Raw genomic sequence first — 16,866 nt, 5'->3', positions numbered from 1 at the left:
CCCTCCAGTAAAATGGAATAGATTGAGTGCCTGTATGTGGCAGTCCCAAAAATGTTTCAAACCAGAGGAGCAGGTAGGTGGCCCTCCAGTAAAATGGAATAGATTGAGTGCCTGTATGTGGCAGTCCCAAAAATTCTTCAAACCAGAGGAGCAGGTAGGTGGCCCTCCAGTAAAATGGAATAGATTGAGTGCCTGTATGTGGCAGTCCCAAAAATTCTTCAAACCAGAGGAGCAGGTAGGTGGCCCTCCAGTAAAATGGAATAGATTGAGTGCCTGTATGTGGCAGTCCCAAAAATGTTTCAAACCAGAGGAGCAGGTAGGTGGCCCTCCAGTAAAATGGAATAGATTGAGTGCCTGTATGTGGCAGTCCCAAAAATGTTTCAAACCAGAGGAGCAGGTAGGTGGCCCTCCAGTAAAATGGAATAGATTGAGTGCCTGTATGTGGCAGTCCCAAAAATTCTTCAAACCAGAGGAGCAGGTAGGTGGCCCTCCAGTAAAATGGAATAGATTGAGTGCCTGTATGTGGCAGTCCCAAAAATTCTTCAAACCAGAGGAGCAGGTAGGTGGCCCTCCAGTAAAATGGAATAGATTGAGTGCCTGTATGTGGCAGTCCCAAAAATGTTTCAAACCAGAGGAGCAGGTAGGTGGCCCTCCAGTAAAATGGAATAGATTGAGTGCCTGTATGTGGCAGTCCCAAAAATGTTTCAAACCAGAGGAGCAGGTAGGTGGCCCTCCAGTAAAATGGAATAGATTGAGTGCCTGTATGTGGCAGTCCCAAAAATTGTTCAAACCAGAGGAGCAGGTAGGTGGCCCTCCAGTAAAATGGAATAGATTGAGTGCCTGTATGTGGCAGTCCCAAAAATGTTTCAAACCAGAGGAGCAGGTAGGTGGCCCTCCAGTAAAATGGAATAGATTGAGTGCCTGTATGTGGCAGTCCCAAAAATTCTTCAAACCAGAGGAGCAGGTAGGTGGCCCTCCAGTAAAATGGAATAGATTGAGTGCCTGTATGTGGCAGTCCCAAAAATTCTTCAAACCAGAGGAGCAGGTAGGTGGCCCTCCAGTAAAATGGAATAGATTGAGTGCCTGTATGTGGCAGTCCCAAAAATGTTTCAAACCAGAGGAGCAGGTAGGTGGCCCTCCAGTAAAATGGAATAGATTGAGTGCCTGTATGTGGCAGTCCCAAAAATGTTTCAAACCAGAGGAGCAGGTAGGTGGCCCTCCAGTAAAATGGAATAGATTGAGTGCCTGTATGTGGCAGTCCCAAAAATTGTTCAAACCAGAGGAGCAGGTAGGTGGCCCTCCAGTAAAATGGAATAGATTGAGTGCCTGTATGTGGCAGTCCCAAAAATGTTTCAAACCAGAGGAGCAGGTAGGTGGCCCTCCAGTAAAATGGAATAGATTGAGTGCCTGTATGTGGCAGTCCCAAAAATGTTTCAAACCAGAGGAGCAGGTAGGTGGCCCTCCAGTAAAATGGAATAGATTGAGTGCCTGTATGTGGCAGTCCCAAAAATGTTTCAAACCAGAGGAGCAGGTAGGTGGCCCTCCAGTAAAATGGAATAGATTGAGTGCCTGTATGTGGCAGTCCCAAAAATTCTTCAAACCAGAGGAGCAGGTAGGTGGCCCTCCAGTAAAATGGAATAGATTGAGTGCCTGTATGTGGCAGTCCCAAAAATGTTTCAAACCAGAGGAGCAGGTAGGTGGCCCTCCAGTAAAATGGAATAGATTGAGTGCCTGTATGTGGCAGTCCCAAAAATTCTTCAAACCAGAGGAGCAGGTAGGTGGCCCTCCAGTAAAATGGAATAGATTGAGTGCCTGTATGTGGCAGTCCCAAAAATTCTTCAAACCAGAGGAGCAGGTAGGTGGCCCTCCAGTAAAATGGAATAGATTGAGTGCCTGTATGTGGCAGTCCCAAAAATGTTTCAAACCAGAGGAGCAGGTAGGTGGCCCTCCAGTAAAATGGAATAGATTGAGTGCCTGTATGTGGCAGTCCCAAAAATGTTTCAAACCAGAGGAGCAGGTAGGTGGCCCTCCAGTAAAATGGAATAGATTGAGTGCCTGTATGTGGCAGTCCCAAAAATTCTTCAAACCAGAGGAGCAGGTAGGTGGCCCTGCAGTAAAATGGAATAGATTGAGTGCCTGTATGTGGCAGTCCCAAAAATGTTTCAAACCAGAGGAGCAGGTAGGTGGCCCTCCAGTAAAATGGAATAGATTGAGTGCCTGTATGTGGCAGTCCCAAAAATTTTTTAAAACAGAGGACCGGGTAGGTGGCCCTCCAGAAAAATGGAATAGATTGAGTGCCTGTATGTGGCACTCACAAAAATTGTTTCAAACAGAGGACCGGGTAGGTGGCCCTCCAGAAAAATTAAATGCATGAAGTATAGCAAGAGCCAGTGGGCCCTGTCAAAAAATAGCCAGTTTCCTCTGCTTTACTGTACAAAGAGGAGGAGAAGGAGGAAAATGAGGAGGAGGAGGAGTGGATCAATTATTCAGGTTGAGCTTCCTTCACCTGGTGGAGATTGGAAATTCTGAGAAATCCAGCCTTTATTCATTTTAATAAGCGTCAGCCTGTCAGCGCTGTCAGTCGACAGGCGTGTACGCTTATCGGTGATGATGCCACCAGCTGCACTGAAAACCCGCTCGGACAAGACGCTAGCGGCAGGGCAGGCAAGAACCTCCAAGGCGTACAGCGCCAGTTCGTGCCACATGTCCAGCTTTGAAACCCAGTAGTTGTAGGGAGCTGTGTGATCATTTAGGACGATGGTATGGTCAGCTACGTACTCCCTCACCATCTTTCTGTAAAGATCAGCCCTACTCTGCCGAGACTGGGGACAGGTGACAGTGTCTTGCTGGGTTGACATAAAGCTGGCAAAAGCCTTGTAAAGCGTACCCTTGCCAGTGCTGGACAAGCTGCCTGCTCGCCTACTCTCCCTCGCTACTTGTCCCGCAGAACTACGCACTCTGCCGCTAGCGCTGTCAGAAGGGAAATACTGTTTCAGCTTGTGCACCAGGGCCTGCTGGTATTCATGCATTCTCACACTCCTTTCCTCTGCAGGGATGAGAGTGGAAAGATTTTGCTTGTACCGTGGGTCCAGGAGAGTGAACACCCAGTAATCGGTGCTGGAATAAATTCTTTGAACGCGAGGGTCACGGGATAGGCAGCCTAGCATGAAATCTGCCATATGCGCCAGAGTACCAACGCGTAAGAATTCACTCCCCTCACTGGCCTGACTGTCCATTTCCTCCTCCTCCAACTCCTCCAACTCCTCTTCTTCTGCCCATACACGCTGAACAGTGAAGGACTCAACAATGGTCCCCTCTTGTGTCTTGCCAACATTCTCCTCCTCTTCCTCCTCATCCTCCTCCACCTCCACCTCCTCCGATATGCGCTGAGAAACAGACCTCAGGGTGCTTTGGCTATCAACAAGGGAATATTCTTCCCCCGTCTCTTGTGACGAGCGCAAAGCTTCCGACTTCATGCTGACCAGAGAGTTTTTCAACAGGCCAAGCAGCGGGATGGTGAGGCTGATGATGGCGGCATCGCCACTGACCATCTGTGTTGACTCCTCAAAGTTACTCAGCACCTGACAGATATCAGACATCCACGTCCACTCCTCATTGTAGACTTGAGGAAGCTGACTGACCTGACTACCAGTTCTGGTGGAAGTTGACATCTGGCAGTCTACAATCGCTCTGCGCTGCTGGTAAACTCTGGATAACATGGTCAGTGTTGAATTCCACCTCGTGGGCACGTCGCACAACAGTCGGTGAGCGGGCAGTTGGAGGCGGCGCTGCGCTGCCCTGAGAGTGGCAGCATCTGGGCTGGACTTCCTGAAATGCGCACAGATGCGGCGCACCTTCGTGAGCAAATCAGACAGATTGGGGTATGTCTTGAGGAAACGCTGCACTATCAGATTTAACACATGGGCCAGGCATGGCACATGTGTCAGTCTGCCGAGTTGCAGAGCCGCCACCAGGTTACGGCCGTTGTCACACACAACCATTCCCGGCTTGAGGTTCAGCGGTGCCAGCCACAGATCAGTCTGCGCCGTGATGCCCTGTAATAGCTCTTGGGCGGTGTGCCTTTTGTCGCCTAGGCTCAGCAGTTTGAGCACCGCCTGCTGTCGCTTAGCGACGGCACTGCTGCTGTGCCTAGAGCTACCGACTGATGGCGCCGTGCCCACGGATGGTAGTTCGGAGGAGGAGGTGGAGGAGGGGTGGGAGGAGGAGGAGGCATAGTAGGCCTGAAACACCTGGACCGAGGTAGGCCCCGCAATCCTCGGCGTCGGCAGTATATGACCAGCCCCAGGGTCAGACTCGGTCCCAGCCTCCACCAAGTTAACCCAATGTGCCGTCAGCGATATATAGTGGCCCTGCCCGGCAGCACTCGTCCACGTGTCCGTGGTCAGGTGGACCTTGTCAGAAACGGCGTTGGTCAGGGCACGGATGATGTTGTCTGACACGTGCTGGTGCAGGGCTGGGACGGCACATCGGGAAAAGTAGTGGCGGCTGGGGACCGAATACCGAGGGGCGGCCGCCGCCATGAGGTTGCGAAAGGCCTCGGTCTCTACTAGCCTATAGGGCAGCATCTCCAGGCTAAGCAATCTGGAGATGTGCACATTAAGGGCTTGGGCGTGCGGGTGGGTTGCACTATATTTGCGTTTCCGCTCCAGCGTCTGGGGTATAGAGAGCTGAACGCTGGTGGATGCTGTGGAGGATCGTGGAGGCGACGATGGGGTTTTTGTGCCAGGGTCCTGGGCAGGGGGCTGACTAGCAGCTGACACAGGGGAAGGAGCAGTGGTGTGCACGGCCGGAGGTGAACGGGCTTGTTGCCACTGAGTGGGGTGCTTAGCATTCATATGCCTGCGCATACTGGTGGTAGTTAAGCTAGTAGTGGTGGAACCCCTGCTGAGCCTGGTTTGGCAAATGTTGCACACCACAGTCCGTCGGTCATCCGGTGTTTCCTTAAAGAACCTCCACACTTCTGAAGATCTAGCCCTCGCCGCAAGAGCCCTCACCACGGGAGCTTCACTAGTTGACAGTGGCGCTGATGCACCAGCTCTGGCCCTGCCTCTCCGTCTGGCCCCACCACTGCCTCTTCCAACCTGTTCAGGTCGAGGACTCTCCTCCGTCTCAGAAGCACTGTGTTCACCCGGCCTCTCAACCCAGCTTGGGTCTGTCACCTCATCATCCTCCGATCCCTCAGTCTGCTCCCCCCTCGGACTTCCTGCCCTGACAACAACTTCCCCACTGTCTGACAACCGTGTCTCCTCATCGTCGGACACCTCTTTACACACTTCCACTACGTCAAGAAGGTCATCATCACCCACAGACTGTGACTGGTGGAAAACCTGGGCATCGGAAAATTGCTCAGCAGCAACCGGACAAGTGGTTTGTGACTGTGGGAAGGGTCCAGAAAACAGTTCCTCAGAGTATGCCGGTTCAAATGGCAAATTTTCCTGGGAGGGGGCAGACTGGGGGGGAGGAGGCTGAGGTGCAGGAGCTGGAGGAGTGGGGATTTCGGTGACATGGGTGGACTGCGTGGAAGACTGACTGGTGGTGGACAAATTGCTCGAAGCATTGTCAGCAATCCACGACATCACCTGTTCGCACTGTTCTGGCCTCAACAGTGCTCTACCACGAGTCCCAGTAACTTCAGACATGAACCTAGGGAGTGTAGCTCTGCGGCGTTCCCCTGCTCCCTTATCAGCAGGTGGTGTCTCACCCCGCCCAGGACCACGGCCTCTGACCCCTGCAGTAGTTGGACGCCCACGTCCCCGCCCTCGTCCTCTACCCCTAGCCCTCGGGTTAAACATTTTTAAAATGAGAGTTATAACTTTTTTTTTTTTTTTACTTCTTTTTGTTTTTTTTTGTGTTTTTTTGTGTTTTTTTTTTTTTTTTGTGTTTTTTGTTTTTTTTTGAGTTTTTAAAACCAAACAATCCTATCCTATTGCTATGGCTATTTTCTAGCCAAGTATCAAAGGAAGCACACTACTATGCCAGATGAGATGACACTGAGTTATTGCCTAATAGAAATCCAACCCCTACTGAATTTTCCCACTTCGGCCTTTGCTATGGATATGTGTGCCACTAAGAGCTAAACACAACGGTAGCAAGTCCCCCTGCTAATTCCTCACAAAATGGTAATAGATGCAAATTAAAATAAAAAAAGTATAACGTTATTGTAGCCCTAAGAAGGGCTGTTGGGTTCTTTGAGAATCACTCCTGCCTAACAGTAAGCTAATAGAACACCCTAACGCTTTCCCTGACCAGCAGCAGCTCTCTCCCTAGCGGCATCCAGACACAGAATGATCCGAGCAGCGCGGCCAGCGGCTAGTCTATTCCAGGGTCACCTGATCTGGCCAGCCAACCACTGCTATCGACGTGTAAGGGTACCACGTCATGCTGGGTGGAGTGCAGAGTCTCCTGGCTTGTGATTGGCTCTGTTTCTGGCCGCCAAAAAGCAAAACGGCGGGAGCTGCCATTTTCTCGAGCGGGCAAAGTATTCGTCCGAGTAACGAGCAGTTTCGAGTACCCTAATGCTCGACCGAGCATCAAGCTCGGACGAGCATGTTCGCTCATCTCTAGTTCAGATCTTAATGGTCAGTTGCTGCTTGTGGAACTCTAAGTTTAGATCTCATCTGGTATTCCCTGTTTATGAAGTAGGGAAAACTGTAGGTTTTCCTTGCTTGTGGAGCTGCTAGTTCAGATCTAAGGGGTTGTTACCTCTTAATACTCCCTCACCTTTTTCATTTTCAGTACCTCCTGCCAATTGACATGACTGAAAAATTAAGTAGCTCCTCGGTCTCATTATAAAGGTATAAACTGTCTTTAAGAAATGTTACAGAAATGTTGTGCCCATACAGTGTTGTGTCAAAGGCTACTTAAAAACCAAGGAAGTTGTATTTGACCGCACAGTAGATATGTTTGTAGTCTGTTACCATGGAGACATATCTAGAGATCTGCATAGGAGATGTATACACAAAAAGGTAAATTTCCATATCCTTTATCTGCAGGTCGGGGGTGAACCTGAATTTTCTGCTGCCTTAGTTGAACTAGAGAACGGTTCCCCCTCAACCCAATGCAGTAGTAATAAATCGGGTTATATTTCTAGTTCATGGGTTCTCCATGCAGTGTCTCACACCCGTGCTGACATCTGACTTCAAAGTTCTGCTTTTTAGCAGATGACTTCTCCCCTGATGCTGCCCCCCATTTTGCTGCAGAGGGTGCTGCCTGAGACAAGAGGTTCAACTCACCTCATCCGAGTCCAGAAACATGGTCTTGTTTCCTGTATTGACTACTCTTCAGCTTTCCCATAGAAATACAAAAAACTCCATCATTCAGGAGGGGTATAAGGGATCTCTGGCCATGGGACTAGTGGGGTCACAACAGTGAGACACTCATAGACTACACGTGGTGGCAGCTGTCTAGGCTTGGTCTTAGGTTTCTTCTTCTGCAAGCTGCCCCCCAGTATTCGATTCTATGACTATCTTAAGGATTGTTTATAGGGGTCTCTCCGATTATTGGACTGTGGGTCCTACTCTTGGGTGGGATACAAGATGACAATCCCCTTAGACTTCTCGGAGAAGCTGTATGAATGCTGTGAATGATTTACGAGGTGGTGTCACGCTTTGTGGGTTCACCTGGGCGCCGTGTAATGGAGTACAGCAGTGAGAGGACAGTCAGGTTACAGCGCAGTTATTCAATGACCCTGGAGAGATGAAATTACCAGGGATTAAACGCCATTTAACCTATCGGCAGGGCGATCAGTGCGGTACGCAGCTCTCCTGCTGTCAGGGACCATGAGAACAGAGGGACCGTGCCTGGATGTGCCAAATTGGAACACCCCATTGTAGGTGGGGGTATAATGTTACGGTCCTGATTGATAAGGAATCTTCATACTTCTCACAGCTGAAGAATTGCTACAGTTGCATATTTTTCAAACATGTTCCATGAAGTTTAAAGATCTAAGGCGATGATGAGAACCAAATTTTGGAGTTTAGATAACTGGGTCAGATCATCTCCAAAGAGAAGTTTTAAGAGATGTCCATGGTCTGGAGCGGCATACCCTCAACTATTCAGGACTTTTGGCCGCTGTCCCGGGTGGTATGTCATGGATTGCAGATTGCGGCACATTTACTTACCGGGTCCCGTGGAGTTCACGAAAGTGCATTGTCCGACGATCATGCCGCGATTCACTAAGATCCTGCGCCCGATATCCTGTGTGTGTCGCTTCCCCGCTCAGGTCCGCCGGAGTTTACCTTCTTCTTCATAGTGTATGTAAGTGCTTGGCTTGCGACACAATTTGAATCTTAAATCCCACGCTCAGTCCGAATCAGTCGGATCGTCACGCCCCTCGATTTCTGTCGCATGAAAGCCAGCACGGCTGCGCCACAATTTGATGGCGTGCGACACCCACCCCAGCGCAAACCCCTGTTAAATACCGGGGAAAAAAACGGAACCGCCGAACAGTCCGACAGAAGTGCGATCTGCAAACCTTAGTTATAGGGATGCAGGGAGTTGTCGACTCCTTGCATCCTCATTGCAACCCTATGTGCTGCAGGGGCCAGCAGGTGTAATGTGAGGATGTCATAGCGCCTGCAGGAAGCAGGACTGACATCATGTGACATCATATAACCATTTTAAGTACCTTGTACCCACTTCATGGCAGTGGCCCCCTAATGGCAGGGGACTCTTCCCTATTTATGGAGGACTGAGCAACTTCCCTTGTGGGGCAGAATTGGCGAGGCTTTCAGATGCATTGCATTAGGATCAAAGTGAACCCATCCAAAGACAATTGATCAGTTTTAACTATTTCCACTTAGAGACTTCTAAGAAGTTTTCATCTTTGAGGGTCCAAAAGATGTGACCCCACATATGTGTCTGGTGCCTGAAGCCGATGTTCATTCAATATTTATTACTGTTCATAATATAGCACCAACATAGACCGCAGTGGTGTACACAGATTATCACCATTCATCTAGTCCCTGTCATCATTGTCGCCAAATACATTATCAGAAACATATGAGATCCAGCAGATACCAGTCCAGACACCCCTAATCATGAGACTGGGGACCCTCACTGACCTCTCAATGGACATGTGATAGAGATAACAGGGGTGGGCCCCTTTAAATACCCTTAGCAGGTCACAGAGTGTAGATTTGTATCATATATCACATCATTTCATGATAACAATAGTCATCTACTCAATATGTATAACTAATGGGATCACGGCTCGTCACCTCATAAGGAACTAGGCATGTTCATCCTGAGCTGTCTGGTTCATGAATGTTAGAAGTATAGAAATGACCGGGGGTTTTTTAAGGGGTTGTCCCAAAATAACAAGTGTGTGATCACTTATCATAAGAATGGGGGAGCTGCGTCTCTCGTTCACGGTATTCAGGTATATACACCTGTCCTATAGAATTTATAGGATAGTAATGTGCGTGACCATCGCTACAGTAAAATTGGGTAAAGGGGAATCTGTCTTAACTATTAGTGATGAAACCCATAGCGATCACAAGCTAGGAGATAAGGGATAACCAGTTATACATAGAACACCTCTATAAGTGTATGATTCAGGGTGTTAGGAAAGCTGGGTGAGGACCATTAGGGTGGTCACATGAGGGGCATTGGATACAGATAGCTGGGAATGAAAAAATTCCTTGTGCGGATTCTTAAGGAAACACAAAGCGGAGGCAGTAACTTGTGTCACTTGTGATGAGGCTAGTCCCAGTCTTAAGGGGATTAAGCAAATCCTTCCAGAATGCAATGGTAGAAGGAGAGAAGAATTGTCAGCCACTACTCACCATATAACGTCCATGGACCCTTGTGCAGAACTCCAGATGCCCAGGTGTATAGCGAGGGGGGTCCCAGACCTCTGCAGCCCCCTGGTCCTCTGCTGAAGGGGCTACCTGTGTGCTGGTGCCTGGTGTGAACCTGATCCTGCTGTAACAGGCTGCCCATTCATGTCCACTGATCCTTCTTAAAGGGAGGAGGAGATTTCAGGGCAGAGGTCTGGTCTCCCTGTGACATCAGAGCCCGGGGTGGGGTGCGGTAAGTGATAGTGCCCTGGCATTGTTGGGTGGCAGGCGGCATGAGATGTGACAATAGCTGTCATAGAGGAGAGGACAATAGACTCCGCTGCGAGAGATGGAAACAGAAGAATGGCCCAGGCTTGGAATGTTCTATTCATAGGATACAATGTAACAAGTAGAGATGTAGCAGAGCTGAGATTGTTAGGTGTCATCTGCTACAATTCGCTGTGCAATGTGTAAAACTAAAAAACTAATGTTATTTAATCTAAGTCACAATGTACTGCAACGTCACAGTCAGGTGCCATCATCCTGCAACAAGTGACAAGCGTGGCCCAGCTACATCACCGACCAGAGGGAAGTGGAGAGATTTATATGTGGAGAAGATGATGAGATCCACAGCGAGGAGACAAGAGCTACACAAGAGCCATGATAGACAAGGGAACGGAACATTGTCATAGGAAAACAACATTCAGAACTGGGGGTTTTGTTATATATGAGATAGATATATAGATAAATGGTGAAATAACTAGAGATAGATATGAGATTGATAAATAGATATGAGATAGATAAGTTAAGTTCCTGTCTCTTATAAATCACTTTACTTTAACATAGTTTAGGCGCAATTTTGGCGCAATGTTAGATTCAGGCAGTTACATGTGATCCTGCTACAAGCTCCTCTCTGCTTCTCCCACAGCCCAGAATGAAGATAACACTCACAGCAGCACCCAGGTGTGTGACACCCAGCACCCAGTGACCTCCTCAGCAGTGGCTTCTCCTGGAGGGGATCCCCCAGTGCTGGTCTCCTGCTGCACCCCTGTAATTCTGCACAGTATCCCCCTCAGATACACTGGTGATACTGTGCAGAATTACATGGGGGACACTTGTCTGTAATATCTGCAAAATCCTGCAAACTTCTCTTCTATCCTGCTCTGAGCTGAGGATTCTGCAGAATGTTTTGTAAATAGAAGGTGATGAACTGTAAATAGAATCTGCAGCTCCTGTCTGTATTATCTGTACTAGTGTCTGCAGTGTATGTAATGTCTGTACTAGTGTCTGCAGTGTATGTAATGTCTGTACTAGTGTCTGCAGTGTATGTAATGTCTGTATTATCTGTACTAGTGTCTGCAGTGTATGTAATGTCTGTATGATCTGTACTAGTGTCTGCAGTGTATGTAATGTCTGTATTATCTGTACTAGTGTCTGCAGTGTATCTCATGTCTGTATTATCTGTACTAGTGTCTGCAGTGTATGTAATGTCTGTATTATCTGTACTAGTGTCTGCAGTGTATGTAATGTCTGTATTATCTGTACTAGTGTCTGCAGTGTATGTAATGTCTGTACTAGTGTCTGCAGTGTATGTAATGTCTGTATTATCTGTACTAGTGTCTGCAGTGTATGTAATGTCTGTATTATCTGTACTAGTGTCTGCAGTGTATCTCATGTCTGTATTATCTGTACTAGTGTCTGCAGTGTATGCAATGACTGTACTAGTGTCTGTATTGTATGTAATGTCTGTATTATCTGTACTAGTGTCTGCAGTGTATGTCATGTCTGTATTATCTGTACTAGTGTCTGCAGTGTATCTCATGTCTGTATTATCTGTACTAGTGTCTGCAGTGTATCTAATGTCTGTATTATCTGTACTAGTGTCTGCAGAGCATCTAATGTCTGTATTATCTGTACTAGTGTCTGCAGTGTATCTCATGTCTGTATTATCTGTTCTAGTGTCTGCAGTGTATGTAATGTCCGTATGATCTGTTCTAGTGTCTGCAGTGTATGTAATATCTGTACTAGTGTCTGCTGAGCTCTGCTGCTGTACTATACAGAGGCTGCAGGTAGAGTCTGCAGTGTCTGTAATGTCTGTATTATCTGTACTAGTGTCTGAAGTGTATGTAATGTCTGCACCAGTGTCTGCAGGGTATGTAATGTCTGTACTAGTGTCTGCAGTGTCTGTATTATCTGTACTAGTGTCTGCAGTGTCTGTAATGTCTGTACTAGTGTCTGTATTATCTGTACTAGTGTCTGCAGTGTATGTAATGTCTGTACTAGTGTCTGTATTATCTGTATTAGTGTCTGCAGTGTATGTAATGTCTTTACTAGTGTCTGCTGGGCTCTGCTGCTGTACTATACAGAGGCTGCAGGTGGTGTCTGTATTATCTGTTCTAGTGTCTGGCTGAGCTCTGCTTCTGGGGATGAGCTGCTCTGCACAGGGGCTCAGTGTTACTTCTCAGTTAACGCCACCTTTGTGCTGGAGTGGTTTTTTTGCACCCATTTTTGCGCCTGAATGAAAAGTCGCAAGTGATGAATATCATTAGGCGCAACAAAACATCTGGATTGGTAAGATAGATGAGGGAAAGCTGCTTATTTGTGCTGCGCGGCTAGTTTGGCCTATAATCGCAAAAATGGAGCAAAAACGGTGCGCTTGTAGTTTTTAAAAGCACAACTTTGGGTTTCATATGTCCTACTGATAAACTTTTATTAACCCTTTCTGTGCAGTATATTTCAAATATAACGCAGACATGGCGTTATTTTTTCTAATAAGTATTTTCTGCTGATAATGTTTAAGTAAAATAACTTTTTTCTTTAGGTCAAATGCGCATACAGCGATAGCTAATTTTTTATTTTTTTTTCAAAGGACTTTAATTTCCATAATGAAATACTTTAATGGGGAATAAACTGTTTTTTTTCTGTCAATGTGGTTGTGTGAGGGTTTATTTTTTTGTGAAAAGACCTGCAGTTCCTATGTGTACACATTGGGGTTCATAAAGTTTTTTGATTGCTATTGAGGTTTTTACTTCATTTTAAAAAAATTTTTTATTGTTTTGTACAAAATAAATACTATTATAGTTTTATAGCCGGGGTTGGAACAGGTGTGGAAATACAAAATATATTGATTTTACTTTTTCTTTTAAAGAGGTGTTTTTTTGTGTAGAAAACAATTGTTTTCAATGTCATTTTGCAGAAGAGAAGACAAAATGGAAGCAACACAGACACTGCGGTGTCTAAGGGGTTAAACACCAGGCAATGTAACTTTTTCCGATCCAGGGTGTTAGTGCCAGGGCTTGGCAGTGATAACACTAGGTCCTGCAAACTTCTTCTGATGCAGTGCCGTAGAAAAGCATAGAAAAGCAAGGAAAAATTTCAGGGGCTCAAAAGTAATTGGACAAATTTAATAATTGTAAATGAAATTTTCATTTCTAATACTTGGGTGAAAACTAGAGATGAGCGAGAACTAAAATGCTCGAGTGCTCGTTATTCGAGAAACTTTTGCCGATGCTCGAGGGAAGTCAATGGGAGACTCGAGCATTTTTCAATGTGTCATTTTATTGAGAAATAATGTCTTCTGATAAGTTAGCAGATGTATGGAAACATTTGCAATGTGTTATTCACTGAAGAACACATTGCAGATGTTTCCATACATCTGCTAACTTATCAGAAGACACAAGTGCAGTACGGTGTTCTTCACAATAGTGTATGAAGAACAATATGTGTGAAGAACACATTGCAGATGTTTCCATACATCTGCTAACTTATCAGAAGACACACGTGCAGTACAGTGTTCTTCACAATAGTATATGAAGAACAATATGTGTGAAGAACACATTGCAGATGTCTCCATACATCTGCAATGTGTTCTTCACATACTATTGTGAAGAACACCATTCAGCATGCATGTCTTCGGATAAGTTAGCAGATGTACGGAAACATCTGCATTGTGTTCTTCACTTAAATGATCCTGTGTTCAGTGAAGAACACATTGCAGATGTTTCCAACATCTGCTAACTTATTAGAAGACAAATTGCATTGACTCGAGCAGTTCTCGAGCGGGCGAAATACTCGTCCGAGCAACGAGCCGTTTCGAGTACACTAATACTTGAACGAGCATCAAGCTTGGACGAGTATACTCGCTCATCTCTAGTGAAAACCCTTTATGGCAATGACTGCCTGAAGTCTTGAACTCATGGACATCACTGTTTCCTCCTTTGGTCTTTAACCCTTTTTCGTTTTTCCGTTTCTGTATTTTACTCCCCTCATTCCAAAAGCGATAACTTTTTTATTTTTGTGTTTACTGAGATGTGTGAGGGCTTGTTTTCTGCCAGACAAATTGTACTTTTCAGTGGCGCCATTTAATATTCCATACCATGTACTGGAAAAAAATTCCAAGTGCCGTAAAATTGATAAAAACACATTTGCGGCGTATTCTTGTGTCTTGTGGTATTCTTAAGGTATAATTTTTTTACGTCCTGACATATTAACTTATATCAATTTGGGACCTATATGACTATTTGTTCACTTTTTATTCAAATATTCATGGATGGAAAAATGACAAAAAAGTGGCGATTCAGACATTTGGGCGCAATTTTCCGTTACTGTGTTCATTGCCGGGAATAATTTTTTTAATATTTTGATAGAACGGGCATTCTAAGGAAAGGGGGTGATTTAATATTATATAGAATTATATTTTATATTTTTTACTATTATTTCAGACCCTCTAGGGTACTTTAACCCTGCAGGGTCTGATTGCTCATACTATATACTGCAATACTACTGTCTTCTAATATCCTGCCATCGTCTGGCTATTGATTATTATACATGGCAGGCTTACAAGTCTCTACAAGACTGTAGGCTGCCATGGCAACTGATCGCCACCCTCCAATGATGTCACGGGAAAGGCAATCGGCCATCCAAGATGGCGGCGCCATGGTCGGGTTTGACGGCGACCCTTAACAGGTTAACTGCCGCGATCGGTGCCAGTAACAGGTGGGTGTCAGTTGTATTATACAGCCGACACCCACTGTGCATGGAGAGAGCTCAGCCTGTGAGCTCTCGCCATACACCCAGGGCCACCATCATGGGGGTTTAGTGTAACTGTGTTCAGGGGCCCCAAGGAGTAGAAGGGACCCAAAATCACAGAAAACCCTCCTTCCTTCCCAAGTGCAGGGAACTCACTCTGCACACAGGACCGGATTATCATTCTGTGGGGGCTCACAAAATTTGCCAATCATGGGCCTCAAGCTTCCTAGTGGCAGTCCTGCATACATTATAGTACATCCTGGTGCGCAAAGGGGTTAATGCAGCAGGTTTTAGTTGCGGTCTGTGGCCTTTCTGTCTGAAGTTTATAAAGTGAAATGCAGCTCAATCGAGTTGAGATTGGGTGAATGTTCCACTTTTTGGCTTTAATAATCTCCAGGTTTCTTTGGCTTGATGTTTTGCGTTGATGAGGTCACTAACACTTCCCTTCTTCCACAAGATGTACAACACTGTAGATTTGACCCCTCCTAATAATGTAGCAATTTCTTGGATGTTTTTTTTTTCTAATTTCGCAGCTTAAATGAAATAAACCAGTTTAAAACCGTTAAAAAAAAACACCATATGCTCACCTAAAATTAGAGATCCCAGTACTCATCTCATCTAAACTTGACACGCTGGGATCACCTAAAAAAGAAAGTTAAAAAAAAGCAGCACAGAGCTCGGGGACAGGATGTCCGGCGCTCCGGGCTGCTAATTATGCACACCCCGCACCTCCCTCTATCATGCTGGGAGCATGGGAGAGCGAGTTGACATCATGCAAGTGGCGTGAAGTCTCCTCTCTTGCTCCCAGAGGGAGGTGCGGGGTCATGCATAATTAGCAGCCCGGAGCGCCGGACATCTTGTCCCCGAAACTTTCTTTTCTAGGTGATCCTGGTGTGAAGTGCCTGTATGGAGAGCTCCTTTGAGCGCATGTTTTCTTCACAGCAAAATCTTCCAAATGCAAGCACCACACCTCAAATCAGCTCCAGGACTTCTAACTGCTTAATTGAGAAATATATATATATAAGCCCTCATATGTAAATCGGAAAAATAAAAAAGACACAGCTTGTGGAAAGAGGGGAGTAAGAAATGGAAACACAGAAATGGAAAAGGGCCAGGTAAGGAAAGGGTTAACAGCTAGTTCTCCATTCTTGATCTGTGGGGGCCCTCAGCAATTGCATGGGTTGCATTATAGGTAAATCCACCCCTGTGTGTGGTACTTGCCCATGCTATACACAGTGTATGGTCCTGGTACTGGGGGTACGAGGTCCATGTGCAGCCCCCACCCCCCCATCTCCTGGGTCAGGGGTGGTCTCTGGCGGCAGGCACGGGAGCGGAGACCATGTTATCCCAGCTTTCCCAGGACCATGGTTGGTATGAAGAGAATCCAGAGAACAGCCATAAGACTGTAGCAGATTATAGAATAACTCCTAGAACTCATGATAAGAATTATCTACACACAACATGGGAGCCGAGGAGTGGGCTGCATGTGACCGGGGCAGTGTCATGTTGTGAGGAGGGGGGCGGAGAAAGATCTTTATAGTCTATGTGTATAAGAGTCTATATAGTGTATGTATAGTGTATAATAACAATAAGGAGAAGGGGGTAGAGACAGGAGCTACATAGCAGATTAAGAGTTGCAGAGTATTTCAGGAGAGATGTGTGGTCTTGTGTGGAGGGGAGGTAATGATGCATCCACTCTTGATGGATAACATAGTGGTGGAAGCATAATCACCAGCAGCACAGAGTATTTCAGGATCTGCTGAAGTTACGTGATGCAAGTTAGGAAAGGCCTGCATGTGACCAGGTCAGTGTTATGATGTCAGCAGAACAGAGTATTGCAGAAGACAAATAACTATGTGGTAGAGTAAGGTTGCAAGGACAGACATACATGTGAGGGAGGGGGAGGACACTGCCTTCAGTGCTAGACAGTGGGTGGAACAGAAGCACAGAGTATTTCAGGAGAGCAGTGAAGTAATGTTAATTATAATCCATATATAGACTCACTGACTGTTAAGGGCAGAATACAGGACAACCTGGG

At 46.3% G+C, this 16,866-nt stretch overlaps 1 protein-coding gene across 1 annotated transcript in view; it reads right to left on the bottom strand.

Annotated features, from left to right (window-relative positions):
- Window positions 1-10,099, bottom strand: part of MYO7A (myosin VIIA) — a 149,736-nt gene extending 139,637 nt beyond the window's left edge. The window contains exon 1 of the mRNA XM_072133944.1: window positions 9,807-10,099. The gene's annotated coding sequence lies outside the window, so the exon portion shown is untranslated. The remainder of the gene's footprint in view (window positions 1-9,806) is intronic.
- Window positions 10,100-16,866: the final 6,767 nt, after the last annotated feature.

This window comes from Engystomops pustulosus, chromosome 2, assembly GCF_040894005.1.
Source record: "Engystomops pustulosus chromosome 2, aEngPut4.maternal, whole genome shotgun sequence".
In the NCBI taxonomy this organism is placed as follows: Eukaryota; Metazoa; Chordata; class Amphibia; order Anura; family Leptodactylidae; genus Engystomops; species Engystomops pustulosus.
This window is presented reverse-complemented; position numbering and strand designations above follow the sequence as displayed.